This window comes from Sminthopsis crassicaudata, chromosome 5 (genome assembly GCF_048593235.1).
Source record: "Sminthopsis crassicaudata isolate SCR6 chromosome 5, ASM4859323v1, whole genome shotgun sequence".
Classification (NCBI taxonomy): domain Eukaryota; kingdom Metazoa; phylum Chordata; class Mammalia; order Dasyuromorphia; family Dasyuridae; genus Sminthopsis; species Sminthopsis crassicaudata.
The window spans coordinates 248,150,672-248,174,057 of NC_133621.1; the positions used below are offsets into that span (position 1 = coordinate 248,150,672).

General features: G+C 34.4%; 1 long non-coding RNA gene across 1 annotated transcript in view; it reads right to left on the bottom strand.

The window, feature by feature from the left end:
- Positions 1–11,650: 11,650 nt before the first annotated feature.
- The window catches only part of LOC141542932 (uncharacterized), a 510,604-nt gene continuing 498,868 nt past the window's right edge, over positions 11,651–23,386 (bottom strand). The window contains exons 5-6 of the long non-coding RNA XR_012482277.1: positions 16,777–16,954; positions 11,651–11,756 (exon numbers count right to left, since the gene is read on the bottom strand). This is a non-coding gene — a long non-coding RNA (uncharacterized LOC141542932). The remainder of the gene's footprint in view (positions 11,757–16,776; positions 16,955–23,386) is intronic.

Sequence of the window (23,386 nt, forward strand, 5' to 3'; positions counted from 1 at the left end):
AAAATGAAAAGGGTGAACTCATCACTAATGAAGAGGAAATTAGAACAATAGTTAGGAGCTACTTTGCTCAACTTTATGCTGATAAATTCGATAACTTAAATGAAATGGAAGAATACCTTCAAAAATATAGCTTGCCCAGATTAACAGAGGAAGAAGTAAGTAGTCTAAATAGTCCCATCTCAGAAAAAGAAATAGACCAAGCTATTAACCAACTTCCTAAGAAAAAGTCCCCAGGACCAGATGGATTTACAGGTGAATTCTACCAAACATTTAAAGAACAATTAGCCCCAATGCTATGTAAACTATTTGAAAAAATAGGGATTGAAGGAGTCCTACCAAATTCCTTCTACTACACAGACATGGTACTGATACCTAAACCAGGTCGATCGAAAACTGAGAAAGAAAACTATAGACCAATTTCCTTAATGAATATTGATGCTAAAATCTTAAATAAGATATTAGCAAATAGACTTCAGAAAATCATCCCCAGGATAATACACTATGACCAAGTGGGATTTATACCAGGAATGCAGGGCTGGTTTAATATTAGGAAAACTATTAGTATAATTGACCATATTAATAATCAAATTAATAAAAACCATATGATCATCTCAATAGATGCAGAAAAGGCATTTGATAAAATCCAACATCCATTCCTACTAAAAACGCTTGAGAGTATAGGAATAAATGGACTATTCCTTAAAATAATAAGGAGCATATATTTAAAACCTTCAGTAAACATCATATGTAATGGTGATAAACTAGAACCTTTCCCTGTAAGATCAGGAGTGAAACAAGGTTGCCCACTATCACCATTACTATTCAATATAGTACTAGAAACTCTAGCCTCGGCAATAAGAGCCGAGAAAGAGATCCAAGGAATTAGAGTAGGAAATGAAGAAATCAAATTGTCACTTTTCGCAGATGACATGATGGTATACTTAGAGAACCCCAAAGACTCTGCTAAAAAGCTATTAGAAATAATTCAGAATTTTAGCAAAGTCGCAGGATACAAAATAAATCCACATAAATCCTCAGGATTTTTATACATTACCAACACAATCCAACAGCAAGAGATACAAAGAGAAATTCCATTCAAAATAACAGTCGATAGTATCAAATATTTGGGAATATATCTACCAAAGGAGAGTCAGGAATTATATGAGCAAAATTACAAAACACTTGCCACAAAAATAAAGTCAGATTTAAATAATTGGAAAGACATTCAGTGTTCTTGGATAGGCCGAGCGAATATAATAAAGATGACAATACTCCCCAAACTAATCTATTTATTTAGTGCTATACCAATCAGACTCCCAAGAAACTATTTTAATGACCTAGAAAAAATAACAACAAAATTCATATGGAAGAATAAAAGGTCGAGAATTGCAAGGGAACTAATGAAAAAAAAGTCAGAGGAAGGTGGTCTAAGTGTACCTGATTTAAAGCTATATTATAAAGCAACAGTCACCAAAACCATTTGGTACTGGCTAAGAAATAGAATAGTTGATCAGTGGAATAGGTTAGGTGCACAGGGCAAGATAGTGAATAAAAATAGCAATCTAATCTTTGACAAACCCAAAGATCCCAAATTTTGGGATAAGAATTCATTATTTGACAAAAACTGCTGGGAAAACTGGAAATTAGTATGGCAGAAACTAGGCATGGACCCACATTTAACACCACATACTAAGATTAGATCAAAATGGGTCCAAGATTTAGGCATAAAGAACGAAATCATAAATAAATTGGAGGAACATGGGATGGTTTACCTCTCAGACTTGTGGAGGAGGAAGGAGTTTGTGTCCAAGGGAGAACTAGAGACCATTATTGATCACAAAATAGATCATTTTGATTACACCAAATTAAAAAGTTTCTGCACAAACAAAACTAATGCAAACAAGATTAGAAGGGAAGTAACAAATTGGGAAAAAATTTTTACAGTTAAAGGTTCTGATAAAGGCCTCATCTCCAAAATATACAGAGAATTGACTTTAATTTATAAGAAATCAAGCCATTCTCCAATTGATAAATGGTCAAAGGATATGAACAGACAATTTTCAGATGATGAAATTAAAACTATTTCCACTCATATGAAAGAGTGTTCCAAATCACTATTGATCAGAGAAATGCAAATTAAGACAACTCTGAGGTATCATTACACACCTGTCAGATTGGCTAAGATGACAGGAACAAATAACGATGAATGTTGGAGGGGGTGTGGGAAAACTGGGACACTGATGCATTGTTGTGGAGTTGTGAAAGAATCCAACCATTCTGGAGAGCAATCTGGAATTATGCCCAAAAAGTTATCAAAATGTGCATACCCTTTGACCCAGCCATACTACTACTGGGCTTATATCCCAAGGAACTACTAAAGAAGGGAAAGGGACCTGTATGTGCCAAAATGTTTGTGGCAGCCCTTTTCATAGTGGCTAGAAGCTGGAAGATGAATGGATGTCCATCAATGGGAGAATGGTTGGGTAAACTATGGTATATGAATGTTATGGAATATTATTGTTCTATAAGAAATGACCAACAGGAGAAATACAGAGAGGCTTGGAGAGACTTACATCAACTGATCCTGAGTGAAACGAGCAGAACCAGAAGATCATTATACACTTCAACAATGATACTGTACGAGGATGTATGCTGATGGAAGTGGATTTCTTCAACATAGAGAAGAGCTAATCCAATTCCAATTGATTAATGATGGACAGAACCAGCTACATCCAGAAAAGGAACACTGGCAAATGAATGTGAACTGTTATTTTTACCTTCTGAATCCAATTCTTCCTGTGCAACAAAAAATTCGGTTCTACACAAATATATTGTATCTAGAATATACTGTAATATATTTAACATATATAAGACTGCTTGCCATCTGGGGGAGGGGGTTGGGGGATGAAGGGAAAAAATCTGAATAGAAGTAAGTGCAAGGGATAATGTTGTAAAAAATTACCCATGCATATGTACTGTCAAAAAAATGTTATAATTATAAAATAAAATAAAAATTAAAAAAAAAAAAAAGTTTTCTTGATTGAGCCTTGAGAAAAGAATCTAGAAAAAAAGATGTTTATAGAGAGAGCATCCAGAAAACAATATAGAAAATATCATTTTCTGGACTAAGGCTCTATTATAGGATCTGGAAAAGACTTTTCTGGATTGAGGGTTTAGACAACAATATAGAAAATGTTGATTGATGCTCCAGAAAAGAATGTAGAAAAAAGGTTTTTTTCTAGAGATAGGATTCATAAAAGAATCTAAAAAAGAATGTTTTTTTCTGAATTGAGGCTCAGGGATAGAACCTAGAAAATAGTTGTTTCTGGAGAGAGGATCCAGAAAAAAAGTAGAAAGGGATATTTTCTAGATTTAGGCAATAGAAAAAAAATCTAGAAAAAAATTATTCTCTAGAGAGAGGATCCAGAAGTGATTCTAGAAAGGAATGTTTTCTACACTGAACTTCTAGAAAATAATCTAGAAAAGTCTGGTTTTTAGAGTGAAGATCGAGAAAATAATCTAGAAAAGTGTTTTCTAGACTGAGGCTGTAGAAAAGAATCTAGAAAAACATGATTTCAAGAGAGATGATGCATAAAAGAATCTAGAAAGTAATGCTTTCTAGAATGAGACTCTAGAAAATAATCTAGAAAACACATTTCTAAAGATAGAATCCAGAAAAGAATCTAGAAAACTCTTTTATTAGATTGCAGCCATAGAAAAGGGTTTAGAAAAGGTTGAAGCTCCAGGAAAGACGCTAGTAAAGAATGTTTTCTTGCTTAAAAATCCAGAAAAGTATCTGAAAAGATTGAAGTTCCAGAAAATGATCAAGAAAAGATTGAGGCTTCCAAAAATTATCATGGATAGGCCAAGTGAATATAATAAAGATGACAATACTCCCCAAACTAATCTATTTATTTAGTGCTATACCAATCAGACTCCAAAGAAACTATTTTAATGACCTAGAAAAAATAACAAAATTCATATAGAAGAATAAAAGGTCGAGAATTTCAAGGGAATTAATGAAAAAAAAGTCAGATGAAGGTGGTCTAGGTGTACCTGATCTAAAGCTATATTATATAGCAGCAGTCACCAAAACTATTTGGTATTGGCTAAGAAATAGACCAGTCGATCAGTGGAACAGATTAAGTTCAAAGGACAAAAAGGGTATAACTATAGTAATTTAGTGTTTGACAAACCCAAAGATACCAACATTTGGCATAAAAATTCATTATTTGAAAAAAACTGTTGGGAAAACTGGAAATTAGTATTGCAGAAATTAGATATGGACCCACACTTAACACCATATATCAAGATAAGATTAAAATGGGCCCATGATTTAGGCATAAAGAATGAGACCATAAATAGATTAGAGGAACAGAGGATAGTCTACCTCTCAGACCTGTGGAGGAGGAAGGAATTTATGACCAGAAGAGAACTAGAGATCATTATTGATCACAAAATAGAAGAAGATTTTGATTGCATCAAACTAAAAGGTTTCTGTACAAAGAAAACTAATGCAAACAAGATTAGAAGGGAAGTAACAAATTTGTTAAATATTTTTATAGCTAAAGGTTCTGATAGGTTGAAGGTCCAGGAAAGACGCTAGTAAAGACTGTTTTCTGGCTTGAAAATCCAGAAAAGGATCTGAAAAGATTGAAGTTCCAGAAAATAATCTAGAAAAGATTGAGGCTTCAGAAAATGATCTAGGAAAGAGTTTTTTTCTAGAGAGACAAAGCAGAATAGAAGCTGTAAAAACATTTCTGAATTGAGGCTCTAGAAAAGATTCTAGCAGAGTTGTTTTTAGAGAGAGGATCCAGAAAAAAAAATCTAGAAAAATTTGAGAATCCATAAAAGAATCTAGAAAATAAATATATAGAGAACTGACCCTAATTTATAAGAAATCAAACCATTCTCCAATTGATAAATGGTCAAAGGATATGAACAGAGAATTTTCAGATGATGAAATTGAAACTATATCCACTCATATGAAAGTGCGTCCCAAATCACTACTGATCAGAGAAATGCAAATTAAGACAACTCTGAGATACCACTACACAGCTCTCAGATTGGCTAAGATGACAGGAACAAATAATGATGAATGCTGGAGGGGACGTGGGAAAACTGGGAAACTAATGCATTGTTGGTGGAGTTGTGAAACAATCCGGCCATTCTGGAGAGCAATTTGGAACTATGCCCAAAAAGTTATCAAAGTGTGCATACCCTTTGATCCAACAGTGCTACTACTGGGCTTATATCCCAAAGAAATACTAAAGAGGGGAAAGGGACCTGTATGTGCCAAAATGTTTGTGGCAGCTCTTTTCGTAGTGGCTAGAAACTGGAAAATGAATGCATGTCCATCAATTGGAGAATGGTTGGGTAAATTATGGTATATGAAGGTTATGGAATATTATTGATCTGTAAGAAATGACCAGCAGGATGAATTCAGAAAGGTTTGGAGAGACTTACATGAACTGATGCTGAGTGAAATGAGCAGAACCCGAAGATCACTATACACTTCAACAACAATACTGTATGAAGATATATTCTGATGGAAGTGGATATCTTCAACATAAAGAAGATCCAACTCACTTCCAGTTGATCAATGATGGACAGAAACAGCTACACCCAAAGAAGGATCACTAGGAATTTAATGTAAAGTGTTAGCACTACTGTCTTTCTACCCAGGTTACTTATACCTTTGGAATCCAATTCTTAACGTGCAACAAGAAAATTGGTTTTACACACATATATTGTATCTTGGTTATACTGTAACACATGTAAAATGTATGGGATTGCCTGTCATCTAGGGGAGGAAGTAGACGGAAGGAGGGGAAAATTTGGAAACATGAATACAAGGGATAATGTTATAAAAAAAAATTGCTCATGCATATGTACTGTCAAAAAATTTATAATTACAAAATTAATTTTAAAAAATTAAAAATAAAAAAATAAATTGGATGAGGGTAAGGAAAGGATCATAATTATATCTCTATATATAGAAACCTTTCAATAAATGGTTGTTGAATGAATGATTAAAAAATTAATAGGGTAAATCAAATGTCTAAATGTCACTTTAAATTCATTGATACTTTAGTAATTAAGATTTTGAATTTAAATAAATCTTCTGTTCACATTCTGGGCATACGCATCTACTCCAACATCACCTTTAGACAAAGCGGACAGCATAGAAACCATGACTGAATTTTTAAGCATCCAGACAAATTGTTTTTTTTTTTTCTCTCTAAATTAATAGCATATTGTAGCATATCTCCAATTTCATTATTCCAGCCTTAGGCTGATATCCTCAGGTCAAACATCCAATGATTAAGAAATAAGTGGAATGTTATTACTGCACAGGAAACTAAATTAGTGATTATTTGAAAGTTTGGTTCCAGCCCCTCTCCTAGACTGCCCTGTTTCCATAAATATTGATGATCTCCCTTCTTCCCCAACTCCAACACACCTATCGAACTTAACATAGTTCTTACTCAAATCTCTAACTAGGAGGTTGAAAAAGAAACTCATAAAACTAAACATAGTATTAGAAAATTTTAGCAGTCTCTTTTTGGTTTGTTTCATACACTTAATTATGTGATATTATTTTGGGTATTCTCTATATGTTACATAATGTAGTTGGAAAAGGATATACTAAAGTGTATTATTAATAGACAATAAATGGTTAAATTGTAACCATCATATGTACTTTTATATAGTAAAAATTTGATTTCATATTAGGAAAAATGGAGGGGAAGGACAAGTTATGCTCATTTTAGCATAAGAGACTAGTCTGTTTCAAGTTTATTATTATAGACAATAATAAAAATGGCTTGTGGTATGATGTTTGAGGCTTTATAAAAGATTTTCCTTACAATTTCTTCATGAAAGAGGAAATTAAAAGTTTATTTGTCCTTATTTTACTGATAACAGGATCAGTAAAATGGAGCTAAAAGGAATTGTAGAGTTGCTGCAGATCAAATCTCTCATTTTACCACCTAGTAAACTGAGATTTGGAAAAGTTACCAGTTACCTGAGGTCACATAGGAAATAAATGCTGACATGGTTGGAATTTAAATCCAGAAATTTGAATTCTAAATCTAGCACTCACATCGTTTGAGTAAATTGTTCACTGCCAAACTAGCACAGTCAGTCAACAAGCATTTATTAAATGACTGCTACATATCAAGCACTGTGCAAAAGGTAAAGGAAATTAATTCCCAATTTAATAGGGAAGACAATAGACAAACAACTATGCACAAACAAGATGTATACACGATAAATAGGAATTAGTGAAAAAGACATAATAGGAGAATCACTGACTACAGCCAGAGCATCTGGTACTTAATTCCCTATGGAACCCTGGACAAGTTACAACCAACTTGGACCTCAGTTTCCTCATCTGTAAAATAAGGAGTCAGCTTCTGCAGTTCCTTCCAGTTTTGAGTCTCTGATCCTAAAACTGAATAGCAACTACCAGAGTCATGAATTTTCATATATGTATCTCAAATTGCCCTTCAATGTGAATTGACTATATTGCTGTGGTTTAAAACAAAGTAATCATTTGTATTAAAAGTCTAAAATTAAGTAAAACTTACAAGTTCAAGTTAAATGAGTGTAGAAGTTGGGGCTGAGTTATAGGTGTGTTTTTAGTAAAAGAAAATATATCACAAAATACTTTAAAATAAATTTACCTTTGTAATTTTGTTCTCTAACACTAGCTTTGTTCTCTAACATGTATACTTGTGTACACACGTACATATACATACACAAACCTCTGCAATATGGCTTCTATCTCTACCACCACTCTATGGAAAGAGTTCTCTACAAGGTTACAAATTATTTCCTTATTGCTAAAACCATTTTTTAATCCTCCTCAATGACATTGGAAGGTATCATACTATGGACACCCTTTTTCAACTTGATACACATCTGCTCCCTTGATCTTACTCTTTTAGGATCTTCCTACTTCTCTGACTATTCCTCTATCTTTTCCTTTCTCCTCACTTCCCACTTAAACATGGGTATTTCCCCACTATCCTGTTCATGTACCTTTTCTCTTATCTCTGTACTCTCTTCCCTTTAGTCATTTCATCCATGCCTATCAATCCAATTATTAACTCTAAGCAGATAGCTTCCAAATCTATATCTCCATATCTATATCTTTCTATATCTCTATTCCTATATTCACAATCACCAGAATATTTTGTTGGTATTTCAGACTCAATTTATCTAGACCTATATTCACCATCTTCCTCCTTAAACTTTCCTTTCACAACTTACCTAATTAATCCTAATTAGGAATTATTTTTGACTTTTCCCTTTATCTTATCCCATACATTTAATCAATTGATAAATTGCCAAGACACCATCCTCCTTCCCACTTGAACTGCAACTGCCTTAGTTCAGATTCTCACATATTTTCACTTGTCAGTAGCCTCTTAACTGATTTTCTTGTCTTTGGCTCACCCCCTCCCATCATTAACATTGCTGTATCTTCTCTATTCATTGTTAAAAATCATATAATTTGACTTGAAAACGTTTTGTTTCACCCCCCCTTACCTATTTAATTAAGTATGAATAGGACCTGATCCTGGTATGGAGGCCCCAATAAGCTAGCTTGAATTTATCCAAGGTTACTACTCTTCTTATTTTCTAAGCCCCCATTCTCATCCTGTTATCTTCCAACTCTGCGCCTTTGATCATTCTGTTTTCTAAATCTGAAAAATTATCTTCCATTTTCTATCTCCATTTATTGATGTCCTCTTCTTTTAAAGCTTGACTCAGATTACTTACTTTATAGAGCTGTTCATGGACATCTTCCAATTCTAGGTAGAAGAAGTCTCCACCTGCCTGAATTTCTCAAATCATTTTGCCTAAACTTCTTTATACTTACCTGTCTCTTCCTTCAAAGTTATTTAGAATATATATTCTCTTCACTTCCCAAACTCTCCTTCCCTTATTACTTTTTAAGTCTTTGAAAATAGAGCCTTAAATATCTTATATATACATTACAAAGAGGTAAAAATTAGGCTTGGAACAAAACAATCTCTTAACAATTAGAGCTAAAAGGCCCCCTAAGTTTCAATAATAGACAAGCAAAGAATCAGAATGCATATATACCCATACATGAACTCTGGGAGTTCTCATCTCAACATCTACTCACACAGGGGAGTTTAGTCCCTCAGGAGCACGTCTCAAGATTTTAAAAGTATCCTTGAAGGATTGGGGTATATTTCCAATATCAGTTTCCTCTTTCTTCATCTTTCTTATATCATTGATTAATTTAGTGATTAGTGCCCTGGTATGCTTTAATCAATTAACATTAATTAAGTTTTTGCAAAATAATTTGTATTGAAAAGGCATAGCAAGAACTAAAGTATAAACAATTCTTTCAAATACCAATGAGTCACCACCTCAGTATATGGGAAATATAACTCAAACTTTTCAAATTGTCTTGCAAATACAGCAAAACCAATGGGGAAAAAAAAAAAACTGATGTCTTACTGAAGCAGACCACAGAATTCTTGATGTTAATCTATTGCTGGACTGGGTCAAACAGGTCCCTCCTCCAGGCCTCAATGGTGTAGAGTTTTCAAACTCTGGCATGGACACCAGTTCCCAAACGTCCAGTCTCAAAATTTGCCAAGTCTCAGCTATCTCCAATATTTCTTCAGGCAAAAAAAAATAGCCTTACACAACAGATAGAAATACCAGCAAAGCCATGTGTTCATCATTCCATTTTAATCATGGAAAAGGTATATTTTGGTCCTCTTCTTCCCCAGATTTTACAAAAGTTATTGCTCCCTTACACAAATGTAACTAAGAAGTTAACAGCTGAGTGGGAATCTTTTTTACACATATCCAATTTCATCCTAGAAACTAATCAAAAAGGACCTTCAATGAATGGATCCAATACATGCTCCAAAATATTCAATGAGAGATTGTATCAAGCCTTGATACAATCCAAGCACTCTGCATAGGCTCATAAAGATTGTTTTCTCATGGGCCAATCACAGAAATATGAGAAATAACATTCAACAGCCATTCAATATGAAGGAAATTTGTCTATTTCCTCAAGTAACTTAAAGTGTAAGTAATATGATTTATGTGTATAAAGAGTTATTAGCTCGTCCCCCAAAGTAAACCAGAACAGAATTTTAACCACACTCCTTCTTACAATCAGAGAACCAGAGAGAATATTTGATGGATATGTGTTAAAGAGTTCTAAAGCAGACCTATCTAATTTAAACTTATTAATGCTCTGTGCAAATACAACCCAACCCTGAGTAAATTCAAAGAGAGAAACAGGGAGAGGGACAGAAAAGAAGAAACATACTTCCTGTTCCAATAAACCATGCTCTAAACAAACAGTCCAAAACCCAATTTATGTGGTTTTATTAGCAACAAAATGTTCTGGTTGGAGTAAGAGTAGTCGGTAGTGTTTTGTTCATGTTTTTAAGGACTGTTTTTGTATATGCTTCAGTTTTGCAGTCATTCATACTAAATTTCTGTGAAATTCGAACTTTGAAAGTGTTAAATGGAGAATGTCCTGTATTCATAGGGGATAAAATTCTTCAGTAACTCAGCTTGAAATAATTCTAGAATATGACTTCAAATTCAAAAGAGTAGCATGACACAATGACACTGCCCTTCAATTTAGAATCATAAGATTTGGGTTCACTTTTGATTCTGGTCCCTATTAGATGAGGGACCTGAGGTAAGTTCACTTTCCTTCAGAAATTCAGTTTCTTCATTTATAAAACAGGGAACAGACTAGATGGCTTCTAACAGCTCTTCCAGCACTAAATATTTTATATTTTGAGGAATTTTATACACATACTTTTCCCCATACTTTTTGAGAATTTTATACACAATCATCAGAATTCAACCAAGCCTCCTGAGGTGGTTTATTATCTCACTCTAGGGCATTATACTGCTGTAAATTTATATATAGTACTTGCAATTCTCCAAAATATTTCTATACAAGTTATATCCTATATCTCTTGTTATGATGCATGTGAAAAAAATCTCACGAAGTTGATCAGAGAGATATTTTCTCTTCTTCTCCTCTATCCTTGACTATCCTTGATGAAGACATGGACCCAAAGTGATTAACTCATGCAAGACTACACTGCAAGGCACTATCAAGAGCTGGGAATGGAACCCATATCTCTAAATTATTCCCAGTCTAATTCTCTTTCTGCTCTTACATGCTATTTGCACCAATGTTGTCTCATCACATTAAGCAAATTATTTCAGGATGTTGAGATCCTTGATTGTTACCCAGAGTCCATGGAGAAGGACTACTGAGCATTTTAGACTAAGAAACATGTGTGGCTATTGCCAGAGAAGAGAGAGATATATATTTTGAAGAGAAATAAACTGCTTGCCTCCAAAAAATTATACTATGGCTCCAGGGATACCATCAGGCAAGATATATTTTTACTAAGATTCAAGAGGAGAAGAGAGAAGTAGTTTTTTTGCTTGCTGAGGACTACCAATTTTTTTTTTAATCTGATAATCACAATAGAGAGGTCCATTGTCTTCCTTGGGAAGAATCAAAAATATGAAATAGAAACTTCTAAGACTTATCAGAATAGATGATTAGTCTCTGTTTCTAATGATTTAGAAGGACATAAATTATACTTACACAAAGAATTTAGGATCCATTACTAAAGATTAGGACATTTGAGTCAGTCAGTGGAAGACTTTAGGCACACAAGGGGTGTTTTCATCACATTGCCCATCAGAAATAAGGACTTTAGAAAAGAAAAATAGATATGCAACGTGAATATCTGATTTAAGAAAAATATGCATCTCATAATGCAGCCCAAATTCAAGTTAGATTTTTGGCTGACATATTTCACTATTGGTATATATTAAGCTAATGTTTTCAGTCAACTAAATTTCCACAATTTTTTTTTCAGATTTCCTGCTGTCTAGCCATGCCTTCATCATCTTATACTTGTGAAGCTGACATTTTTATTCAAATGTAAGACTTAATATTTTTTCCTGTTAAGCTTAATCTTAATATTATACATTGGGGTATTGGAGTACTGGGGAGTTGTTGCTAATTTTTTTTTGATTTATCATTTTTAAAAATTGATTCTTTTTGAATCTAAATACTGCAACCCAACATTAGCTGCTAGGAATATTGGCCTTTTGCTAGCTAGGGTCTAGCTAACAAAAATGATATCATGCCACTATTAATTGACCATTATATATCCTGGGAAGTTCCAATGTACTCAGTAACTGATTTTGTCATCTTCATTTTAGTAATGAATGCAAGGCTTCTCTGCTCAAAATCAGTTCAGCAAACAAGCTAATCCAGGTATTTAGATTAGCAAATTTTCCTAATTACATTATGGAAGATAAAGCCATAGGGATCATGGTACAGGCCATCTGCTGATTGATTCTTCCTAAGGCCCCCATTCCACTTGGTCCATGTATAATCTTTTCAGCACCAATAACCATATAACTAGACATAAAGGCAGAGACCTTGAGTTCTGTACTTTCCTCAATCAAGGTACATATACTACTGTACTTCTCTGACATTGCTGTGATTGTGGAACTGAAGGACCAAGGAACTATATGCGTGCATGTCTGTGAATAATCAACTGACTGAGTTGTGATTCTTGAGTGCTTATGTTCCTTCTTGGTATTTCACCCATTATCTCCTCAAAGTGACCCTTTCAAACTTTATGTCATCCACAAATTTGATGAGCATGCCATCTATACCTTTAACTAAATCATTGAGAGATAATGTGTTTATTAAGCATTTACCATGTGACAGTTTCTGGGAATACAAATTTAACTTAAATTAAAAAAAAAAAAAACACTCTCCCAACTCTCCAGAATGTTACAGATGAATAAGGGAAAATAACATGTAAAGAGGTACTATTGTATGGAGAGGCAAAGTCAAGGGTGGAGCCAAGAGATAGGTGAGCATATTAAGACCTGGACCAGTCAAGAAATAGTGGTCTTAGGAATTTGGCAATGGGGAAGACTGATGAGTCAGAAACATCTTCATGATGAGAGATTGGTATGAATATAGAATAGACTGGATAGTCAGGAAAGAGTCAGAAAAAGGGTGACCAGGTTGAAGAGATGATAAATAAAACTAGACAAACTAGATACCCTGAAGCAGTCTACTGAAGCCCTTCCTTTAAGTGAAGTTGAACCATTTATGACTAGTCTTAGTAGAAGTCATTTAACCAATTTTGAATCAATTTATTTATATTGACATCTAACCCAAAGTTTCTTAAACTGTGGATCATATAATTGAATGTTGGGGTCATGATAAGTTTGGCAACAGTCAAATATTTCATCAAGATTTAATTCTTTGTGTTTAAAAAAAAAAGTAAAGTGCATCATCTCATTAGTATGCAAATTTTATTTTGTCTTTAATAAATGGTAAAATTATATATATATATATATATATATATACACACTAAAGAATTGTTTTTAAATAGATTTGTTTGTGATTTATTGTCCACAAATGTATAATTTGCATACCTATTTTATATTCTTATGTACCTGGAGTTGTGTAAAAATTTCTTGGGTGAAAAGGGATTGTGAATAGAAAAAACTTAAGACCTGCTCTAGTCCTTATCTCTACATCTTGTCTATATTACAGGCAGGAAGATCTTGAATTAGCCATCCTGGAGACATCTAATATACATTGACTCTTCCTCAAATACCTACCCTACTCACTTCCCATGACTTACTCCTCCACCCCATCTCAGCTACACACAAAGACTCTTGCGCTTTTCATTATCCACAAATGCATCACCTTCATGTTCCAAAGCCCTGAGATATCTTTATCTGACTATAATTTATTGGCTTTCTACCCTTGCTTTGCTTTCCCTTACCAAACCCAACCCTTTATCCACACCATACCATATCCAATCCCTTAACCCTTTCATTTTATCCTAGGCTATCTCCCCTGCACTAACTTTTCTTTCCCCCAACTCTACATCTTGGTGATCAGCTCAAATATTATTATAATATCAATTACACTTTGTCTCACTTTTGGATGACTCCCATCTTCTATCTGCCATCTTCGTTCTTGAGTATGTTACCAAATGCCAGGGGAGAAAAATCACACAGTTCTGTGTCAATTTTAATTTGTTATATAACCTTAACTGGATCCTCACTGCCACTAGGTTATTCTGCTACACATCAGTTCACTATGCTACTCTTCACAGTAGTTCTTCCAAACCGTTTTTTCCTTCCTCAAAATATAATAGTTTCCCTTCCTGACAATCTCTCAACTGAAGAGCTTGTCTCAGAACAATTGAGACCATTCACCATGAGTTCCTTCCTCTCCCATTTTCCTTTTTTGTATCACTCCTCTTTCTTCTTCACTTTTTCCTTATATGAAGAAGTGGCTCTGCTTCTTACTAAGACCCACCTGCTTTTAGCAATCCCATTCCATTCTATCTCCAAATCCAATTTTTATTAACACTCCTTTTTAACCTCTCTAAAGCCTTTCACACTATTGATCACCCTCTTCTCCTCTTCTTTCTTTTTTTTTCCTTTTTTTAGGTCCTTTTTTAGGACCTCCTTCTTTCCTGGTTTTTCTCTTACCTCTCAGACCATTCTTTCTCAGTTTTCTTTGGTAGATTCTAATCCAGGTCATGACCTCTAACCAAAGGTGTCCCTCAGACTCCTCTTCTCTTGTTTTTCTATACTACTTCACCTGATTATCAGCTCCCATGGATTTAATTATCATCACTATGCTGATGTTCCTCAAATCTTTATATTATTTTCCATGAATCTCTGCTGACTACCAATCTTGAATCTCTAATGGCCTTTCAGACATCTCAAAATGGATGTTCAGAAGACAACTCAAATTCAACATGTCCAAAAGTGAACTCATTCTCTTACCTCTAAACCAGACCCCTGCCCTAACTCCCCTATTTTTGTTAAGAGCAATTTCTGTGAAGAGCTCCCATTTCCTCAGATTTGTAACACGAGTATCTTCCTCCATATTATGATTTCTCACCCTTCATATCCAATCTATTGCTAAGGCCTGTCAATTTCAATTCTCAATATCTCTCAAATTTTTCTCTCCTTTGATATTACTATCACCATTGTGTAGGTTAGACTGTAGTGATAATCTGCTAGTGGGTCTATTTTTCTCAAGTTTCTTCCTGTAGCCAATTAGCATTGATCCAGCTACCAAAGTACTTTTCTTAAAGTACATATCTCCTTCCATTCACCTTCCCATTCAAGCAATTTCAGTGACTCTTTAATACTTACTGGAAAAAATACAAAACCCTCTGTCATTCAAAATATTTTAAAACCAGCTTTCCCACCCTTCAAACCAACCTTTCTAATTTTCTCACAGGTTAGACACCCCCACATACTTTTGACCCACTGGCATTGATCTCTTTGATGCTTCACAAACAAGCTATTCCATCTCTTGGCTCTGAGCATTTTCTTGGAGATACTTAGAACACTCTCTCTCTTCATCTCTGCCTACTGACTTCCCTGGCTTCCTCCAAGTATCAACTAAAATTTCATTTACAGGAAACTTTTTTTAATCCCTCTCAATTCCAGAGCCTTCCCTCTCATATTCATTTCCTATTTCTTCTGTACGTAGCTTGTTTTTACATATTTGTCTTCTTCTTTAGATTGTGAACCCTTGAGGACAAGAATTGTCTTTAACCTTCTTGTGTATCCTCCATGTTTAGCATAGTGCCTGGCATGGCAGAGGCACTTAATAAAGATTTATAAACTGACTCTCATCTCAAACTCAATATATCTAAAATAGAATTATTTTCCCACAAACCCACCCCTCTTCTCAATTTCCCTATTAGCCAAGATTCAGGGCCACAACCTGATATCATCCTTCATTCCTTTCACCACATATATCCTGTATTTGTCAAATCTTGTCATTCCTAGCTTCATTGAATCTCTCATATACATCCCCTCCCTTTCTACTCACATAGCCAACATCTTATTTCAGACTTATAGTATTATTTGCATAGACTAGAGCAATAACTAATCTCTTAATTAGGTTTCCTGCCTCATGACTGTCTGATCCATCCTCTCTTCACAAATGACAAAGTGATTTTCCAAAAACAAAGGTCTGACTATGTTATTCCACTATTCAATAAACTGCAATGGCTTTCCATTACCTCTAGCAGCTAACATAAACTCTCCTGTTGATATGTAAAGCTCTTCACCACCTGACCCCAATCTATCTTTACAACCGTGTTACACATTACTTTCCATACTACAGTCCAGCCAAACTGTTCTCCCTATTTTTCCTCATACATCTTAGTGCCTTTGTCCTCATTCTACATCCTTATTTTCTCATATTTCTCCCTAAGAATCCTTTGGTTCCTTTACAATTCAGTTCAGTTCATCCAAAACTTTCTATATGACATTGTTCCTGATTTCAAATAAAGTAACTAGGGGTCAAATGGATGGAGCATTGGACATAGAGCAAGACCTAAGTTCAAATCCAGATTTAGACACTAGTGGTAAGACCATAAGTTTTCTCATCTATAAAATGAAGATAATAGTTTCTAATTCCTAAGTCTCAAGTATGTAAAGAGATATGATTAATATTTCCTGATTGACATCTAAGTCTTGCCCACTAACCATGGTTGCCCCTCAAGACTCTGTCATGACTCTTTCCCAGCCCATTTTGTTTTTCTTTTTCTAGCAGAATGGTACTTCTCTTATTTTATGCAACTGAGGACAGACCACAAGATGGTCAAAGAAAAGATGTTTTCAGTCAGCACAATACATTATTATTATCCTTACCTTTTTTCTACATCACAACGTTTTCATTCAGGGTTTTGGATGCCATTCCCTTGCTCTCTTGTGCAGAGCCCATCGATATCTCACTCTTTGCTCAGCCAAAGTGGTTGCAGTTGAATGATAAGGCATTTCATTTCTGTGGGAGTTGACAATCCCACTTGCACCACACACACAGTTGTTTCTATGAAAGGAAAATTGGAATTGAATAAACCCAGTGCTCCCGAATGGTGGCAAGGCCAAATCTCATTTACACACTCTGTCAACACAGTTTCTTTCCATTCTTGGGTGGATTTTTAGTTATTCATATGATAGGTTCATAGCCATCCATCTGCTCATACTCAAAATCTTTGCAGCTTAGTAAAACTTCCAAGTGTATTCCCTACGGAAGGATGAAAGCCCAGTAGAAACTCTGTGTCCCAATGAGACATAGACTGTTTTCATGAAAGTTGGTATTTCAATGAATATTTAAGAGGGGAGGTAGGATCAGTGTAGACAATTATTCCATTCCTTTAAAGTTATAAGAAGACACTAATTCCAGTTACCTTTGAATCAATCAGTTGAAAGTGTGATCTAAGTGTGAACAGGGTTTGTTAAGTCAATTTGAATTGGTTTATGGAATTGGCCACAAGCAACAAGTCCTTTCTAAAACAGCTAACCAGTTTTTGTTTTGAAGTTTGTTTTGTTCATGGTAAATTAAAGATTTTTTAGCTAAAGCCTTTGAAAAGGAATCATTGGAGTGGAGAGGTCTATGCCATAGGTCTCAGCTTCCTCTGCCCTTGTCTAGAAAAGAACTATGCACTTTAGAAGACCAAGGAATTACAATTTTTCCAAATTAGCATTGCATCAAAATTCCTGGAGGAATCACATTCTGTAAGGTCTGTATTGCAATCCTAAGATAAATTAGGAAAGGCAGGTTCAAGATTCCACAAAAATTCCAACCAAAAAACTGAATTCAGCATACCTAAGTAAAACATGTTGATAATTGAGCAAAAGGACTTCTCAGATTTGTGAGCCATATCTTTACCACATGTGTTCTAAGCTCAAGACCACTCTCCTTTTGACTTTATACATATTTTTGGAAAAGACTTTGGAATGGTTACTCATCTGCTATAATACCTTAGTAAGTGACCTTTACAAAAATCTAACTAATTAGCTGATATCCATATATCAATGATTTATGGGAGCCATTAGGAGCTCATGAACTAAAATAACATTAAAAATAGATATGCCAAATTTTTCAGGGCTATTCATAAAACTATGAGGGGATATTTGGCAATCTGATCTCTGGAAATAAGACCTGACAGTGTGGATGGAAATTTTTTTATTAAACCTTTTTAATTTTCAAAACATATATATGGATAATTTTTCAACATTAACCCTTGCAAAATCTTGTGTTCCAATTCCCCTCTCTTCCCCCTCCTCTCCCCTTATTTGAAAGTAATTCAATATATTTTACACATGGTAAAAATACATGTTAAATCCAATATATGCATACATATTTATATAATTATCTTGATATGTCATTGGATCTGACCTTGATCATCTCATAGTTGAAAAAAGCAACGTCCATCAGAATTGATCATTATATAATATTGTTCTGTTCATTTCACTTAGCATTAGTTCATGTAAATCCCTCCAGGCCTCTCTGAAATTATCCTGCTGATAGTTTCTTATATAACAATAATATTCCATAATATTCATATAGCATAATTTATTTATTCTCCAACTGATGGGTATCGATTCATTTTCCCATTTCTTGACACTACAAAAAAGGACTTCCACAAACATTTTTGCACATCTGGGTTCCTTGCCTTCCTTTAAGATATCTTTGGTATATAAGCCCAGTCAAAACACTGCTGGATCAGAGTATACACATTTTGATAGCCCTTAGGGGATGGTGTGAATGGAAATTTGAGGGAATAGCTTTGGAGCTTATATGTACAAAAAGCATATACTATTTTTACTGTAAAATAGAATGTATCTTCCTATGAAAATAAATTATAATCTAGATAAAAATGGAAATTTTATTTGTTGGCACTGAAGTTTTTAATTCTTTATATAATGTTATATTGCCTATAATATTGAGAGGGTTTAGGAAGTAGTCATTGGCAAATTAAAAAAAAAATATGTCTCTACCCAATGAGTACCCAAGATGCATGGGTCTTCTTTAAGTTTTCTTGATATGAGAATGCCAGCGAAGCATGTGGTTTTTCCAGTCATCCTTTACTATTGCAATATGAGCAACTTTACTTATTTTTTCACTTACACATTTATTTGATAACATCATTCATACTACATCTTTTGTGTAAGTCCTGTCCTATAATGAATCATAGCCTGGTAACATCAAGGAGATCAAAATTGATGTTTGAGTGAATCTTATCTTTGTTGTTGCTGCTTGTACTGTTTTGAAGAGGACCATGGCATCAAGAAAATAATGCTATGACATACAAGTATATTAAATTAAAGTATGACAGGCTTATGCAAGGTCACCAGTCTCACTTTATCCAGAGCCAATATAGAACAGGATAACTACAGATGGCCCTGGATACAGTAAGAAACATGGTCTCTTTAAGATATTTCTCAGATCTCAGGGTATGACAAGGTAAAGGCCAATGATTGAGTAAGGATAAGTAAGAAATAAGGGAGAGAATGACCTCTTTTCCCTAGTCAGAAAAAAAAAAATCAAGGGAGGAGAAGACGCTTAGAATTCTGGCCAAAACAGAAGAAAATTCACTCTGAGCTAATCAAGGGTCAAACAATGACTAAGTGAGTTTTGGCCTGGGACCAATAGTTCTTCAATCAACAAGCACCAAAAATGATTTGGATTTAAGGCATGGTCCTAGCCTATAAACCTCCAAGCTATCTTGGAAGGCTTCAGCAATCAAGATTTATATTCCTTATATTTACAGCACCTAAAGATGAAGTTATAATAGTGAAAAGGGAAGGGAAAGAAGAAGAAAGAGAAGAGAGAAGAGTTGAAGAGAAGAGAAGAGGAAAAAAAATGAACTATGTTGCCCAACTGGCCAGTTTCAGTTGAGTCCCCAGTGGGGCGGCTCCTATTGCTTCTTTTTTTTTTTCTTGAAAAGGACAATGACTTCAAGGAGGGGATGCCATGGCATGCAAGTGAATTGGATTGAAGTGAGGGAGGCCTGTTTCACTTTCTCTTCTGGAGTCATTTGGGCTCAGTGGCAAGAGATAGATCAGGTGACTGGAAATTGCCCAGATCTATCACTTTATCTTTAACTCTTCAGGAATTGTAATGTTTCATAGTGCCACACATCATCAGAAAAATATTTGTATTCAAAAAATTTAAACTTAGATTGTTTATAATGGGGCCCTTGTATCCAACAATGAGTTGAATACATTTTGAGTCTGGACCCTCAGAAATTGCTTCTAAAGATCCCGCTTCAAGGCTGTTGTCATTAATAACTTCCATTGGTTTGTTAAATCTGAGTATTCAAACTTTGGTTTCCTAAATGAAAAGATAGGGTATCTGGTTTAATGTGTCCAAGCATTGGGCATTCCCCTCAATTAGAGAACTCATAGTTGGGGCATCTCCACTGGGAAAAGTCTTTTTTATATGAAGCCTTTTCTGATCTGTTCAACTACAGAAAAGGTTGTATTCCTTTAAAAGGGATGTGTGTGTGTGTGTGTGTGTGTGTGTGTGTGTGTGTGTGTGTGTATGAACTAGATCTGAGAGTTAGAATTGTTGGTAAAGAAACAAATAAAAAGTATGTTGTAAAATATGAAAAACTATTTCCTTCAGATTTTGAAAAATAAAAATATATTCATGCTGTTTTATACACACAGTAACATAGACAAATGAAGTTCTACCCCATACAAGGAAAGAGGAAAATCAAGATGGTGGAAAAGGAAATTAAAATTTCTCTCTGACAAGTAAATAGAAATTATTATTATCAGGAAAAGAAGGAAGGCCACTGGTGAATGGAGGAAATTAGCACAAGGTCTTTTGATGCTGAGATGGCCTGTAGTTTGGCTTTTGACTCTAAGAAAAGCAGGTTTGTTGAACAATAAAATCCTAGTCAAAGTCATTGAATAAGAATGCATTTTTAAATTGTTCATAGCTAAAGATTAATAAAAATCGTATGGAGTTGTACCTAGGTTTTATGATTTTAAAAGCATTCCACATGGATAAAGTGTTTTAAATGTTCTGTTAGTGATATTTAAACTTATTTATAACAAAGCATTCACCATTGTCACCTAGTGGTAGTGTATATTAATTACAAGTTCAGTTCTTTGGCATACAAATCATTTCAAAGTTTAGTTTCTAGACCTAAATTTCTCAGATATCATTAAAGCTTCTCAGAATCTGGGAATATCAAGAATGAAACAAAGTTAGAACTTAGAGCATAGTGCATTTTTAATTAATAGTACTGTGACCAGGTAAATCAGTCTTATTGGATGAATCAGAAAGCATGTATGGGAAAAGATAAAGGGAAAATAGTAAAATCATTTTGGCTCTCAATTCAATTGATTTTTAGTACAGAAATATTGGAGATGATGGTCCAGAACATTTTGCATCTTTGATACCTGGAAACACCACAGTGGCTATTTCAATCTTTTCTCCTCCTCAAGTCCCAACTTTACCTGCTCCATTTTCACTTTGGGCCAGACTTGACTCTTAATTTACTTAGATGAAAATACTTTATATGAAATCCTTCAATTCTATTCTCCTAATTTTCTATTCCTATCTTTCTTCTCAGGTTTCTTCTCTGCTCATTCTCTCCAGTCTTTGACTAGGTGGCTTTCCTTTTTCTAATCTATGTCCTTGAACCCATCCCTTCCTGTTTCCTCCAAGACTTTGCTCTATTCATAATCTCCCCTTTTCTCTACATTATCAACCTTCTCCTCTCTACTGTGTCCTCCTTAATCAATCAGCAAGCATTTATTTAGAGCCCACTATATACCTGGTATTATGCCAAGCACTAAAATAATAAGAAAAAACTAAGACATCTTAATCTTTATCACAGTCTTTAGAAGAGAATGATACTAGGAGCTGAACAGATCAGAAAAAGCTTCCTTGAAAAAAGCTGGCACCTGAGTTTGTTTTTGTTTTTTATTTTGATGTTTTGTGTTTATTTGTTTGTTTGTTTTTAACTCAGATATTCCAACAGATAATAGTGAGGAGTGAGAACATTCTAGATGTGTTGATAGGCAGTTCAAAGTTACCAGGATTAGTAGTGATGTATGGTATGTGAGGAACATGCTCAGGTCACTCCTAATCTAAAAATAAATATCCAACAATACCTCTAATAGGTCTGTTTCCCAAAGACATCCCCCAAAAAGGGAAAAGGACTTGCATGTATAAAAATATTCATGTCAGCCCTTTTCATGGTGGCAAAAATATTGAAATTGAGGGGATGCCCATCTTTTGGGAAATGGCTGAACAAGCTACAGTATATGAATGTAATGGAATACTATTGTGTAGTAAGAAATGATGAGGAGACAGATTTCAGCAAAACCTGGAAAGACTTGTATGAACTAATACAAAGTGAAGTGAACAGGACTAGGAAAATAGTGTACATAGTATCAACAACACTGTGTGTTCAACAATAAATAACTCAGCTCTTCTTAGAATCATAATCCAAGACAATTACAATAGCTTCACAAAGGAAAATGCCATTCACATCCAGATAAAGAACTGATTGATTCTAAAAGTAGATTGAAGCTTACCTTTTTCCTTATTTTATTATTTCATTTTTTTCCTTTTAATCTGTTTCTTCTTTCCCAATCACGATTTATTAGTAATATGTATAACCTACATCATATTGCCTAACATTTTCAGAAGAGGTGAAGGAAGAAGAAGGAGGGGAAAAAATTTGAAATTCAAATTCTTGCAAAAATAAATGGAAAATTTTTTTCTTTTGACATATTATTGGGAAAAAAATATTTAAAGAAAAAAAAAAGCTGAAGGTGATTAAACTCCCAAGATTACTTGTAGCTCTAAATCCATTGCATACTCCTAATTATAATTGAAGAAAAGCTAAGTGATTTAGTCAGTGGCATACAGCTAGTATTCTTTGAGGAAAGGATTCATACCAATGTATTTTCCAATCTAGATTCAGACCCAATTTCTCTCTTCCTCTCTCTCTCCCTCTCTTCTTCCCTCCCTCCGTCTGTCTGTCTGTCTGTCTCTCTGTCTCTCTCTTTCTCTCTCTCTCTCTCTCTCCCCTTCTCTCTCAATTTTAATTATGCATTTTATTTTAAAAATATGTACATGGATAATTTTTGACATTCACCCCTACAAAACCATGTATGCTAATTCTTTCCCTTTCTTCCTCTCCTCCCCCAGTTAGAAAATGATCCAATATATGATAAACATGTTCAATTTCTCTATATATATTTCTACAAATATCATGCTGCACAAAAAAATCAGATCCAAAAAGAGAGATAGAAAGAGAGAGAGAGAAAGAAAAAAATGCAAGCAAACAACAACAAAAAGCGTGAAAACACTATGTTGTGGTCCACATATTACTGACTCTGAAGCCAGTCATATCTACTTCACCACATTTCCTCTCATATTTTTCTTTGTTAAAAGAAAAGATGGAGGACATCATGGTAAATGAACTAAAAATAGCATAGTTATCAAGAG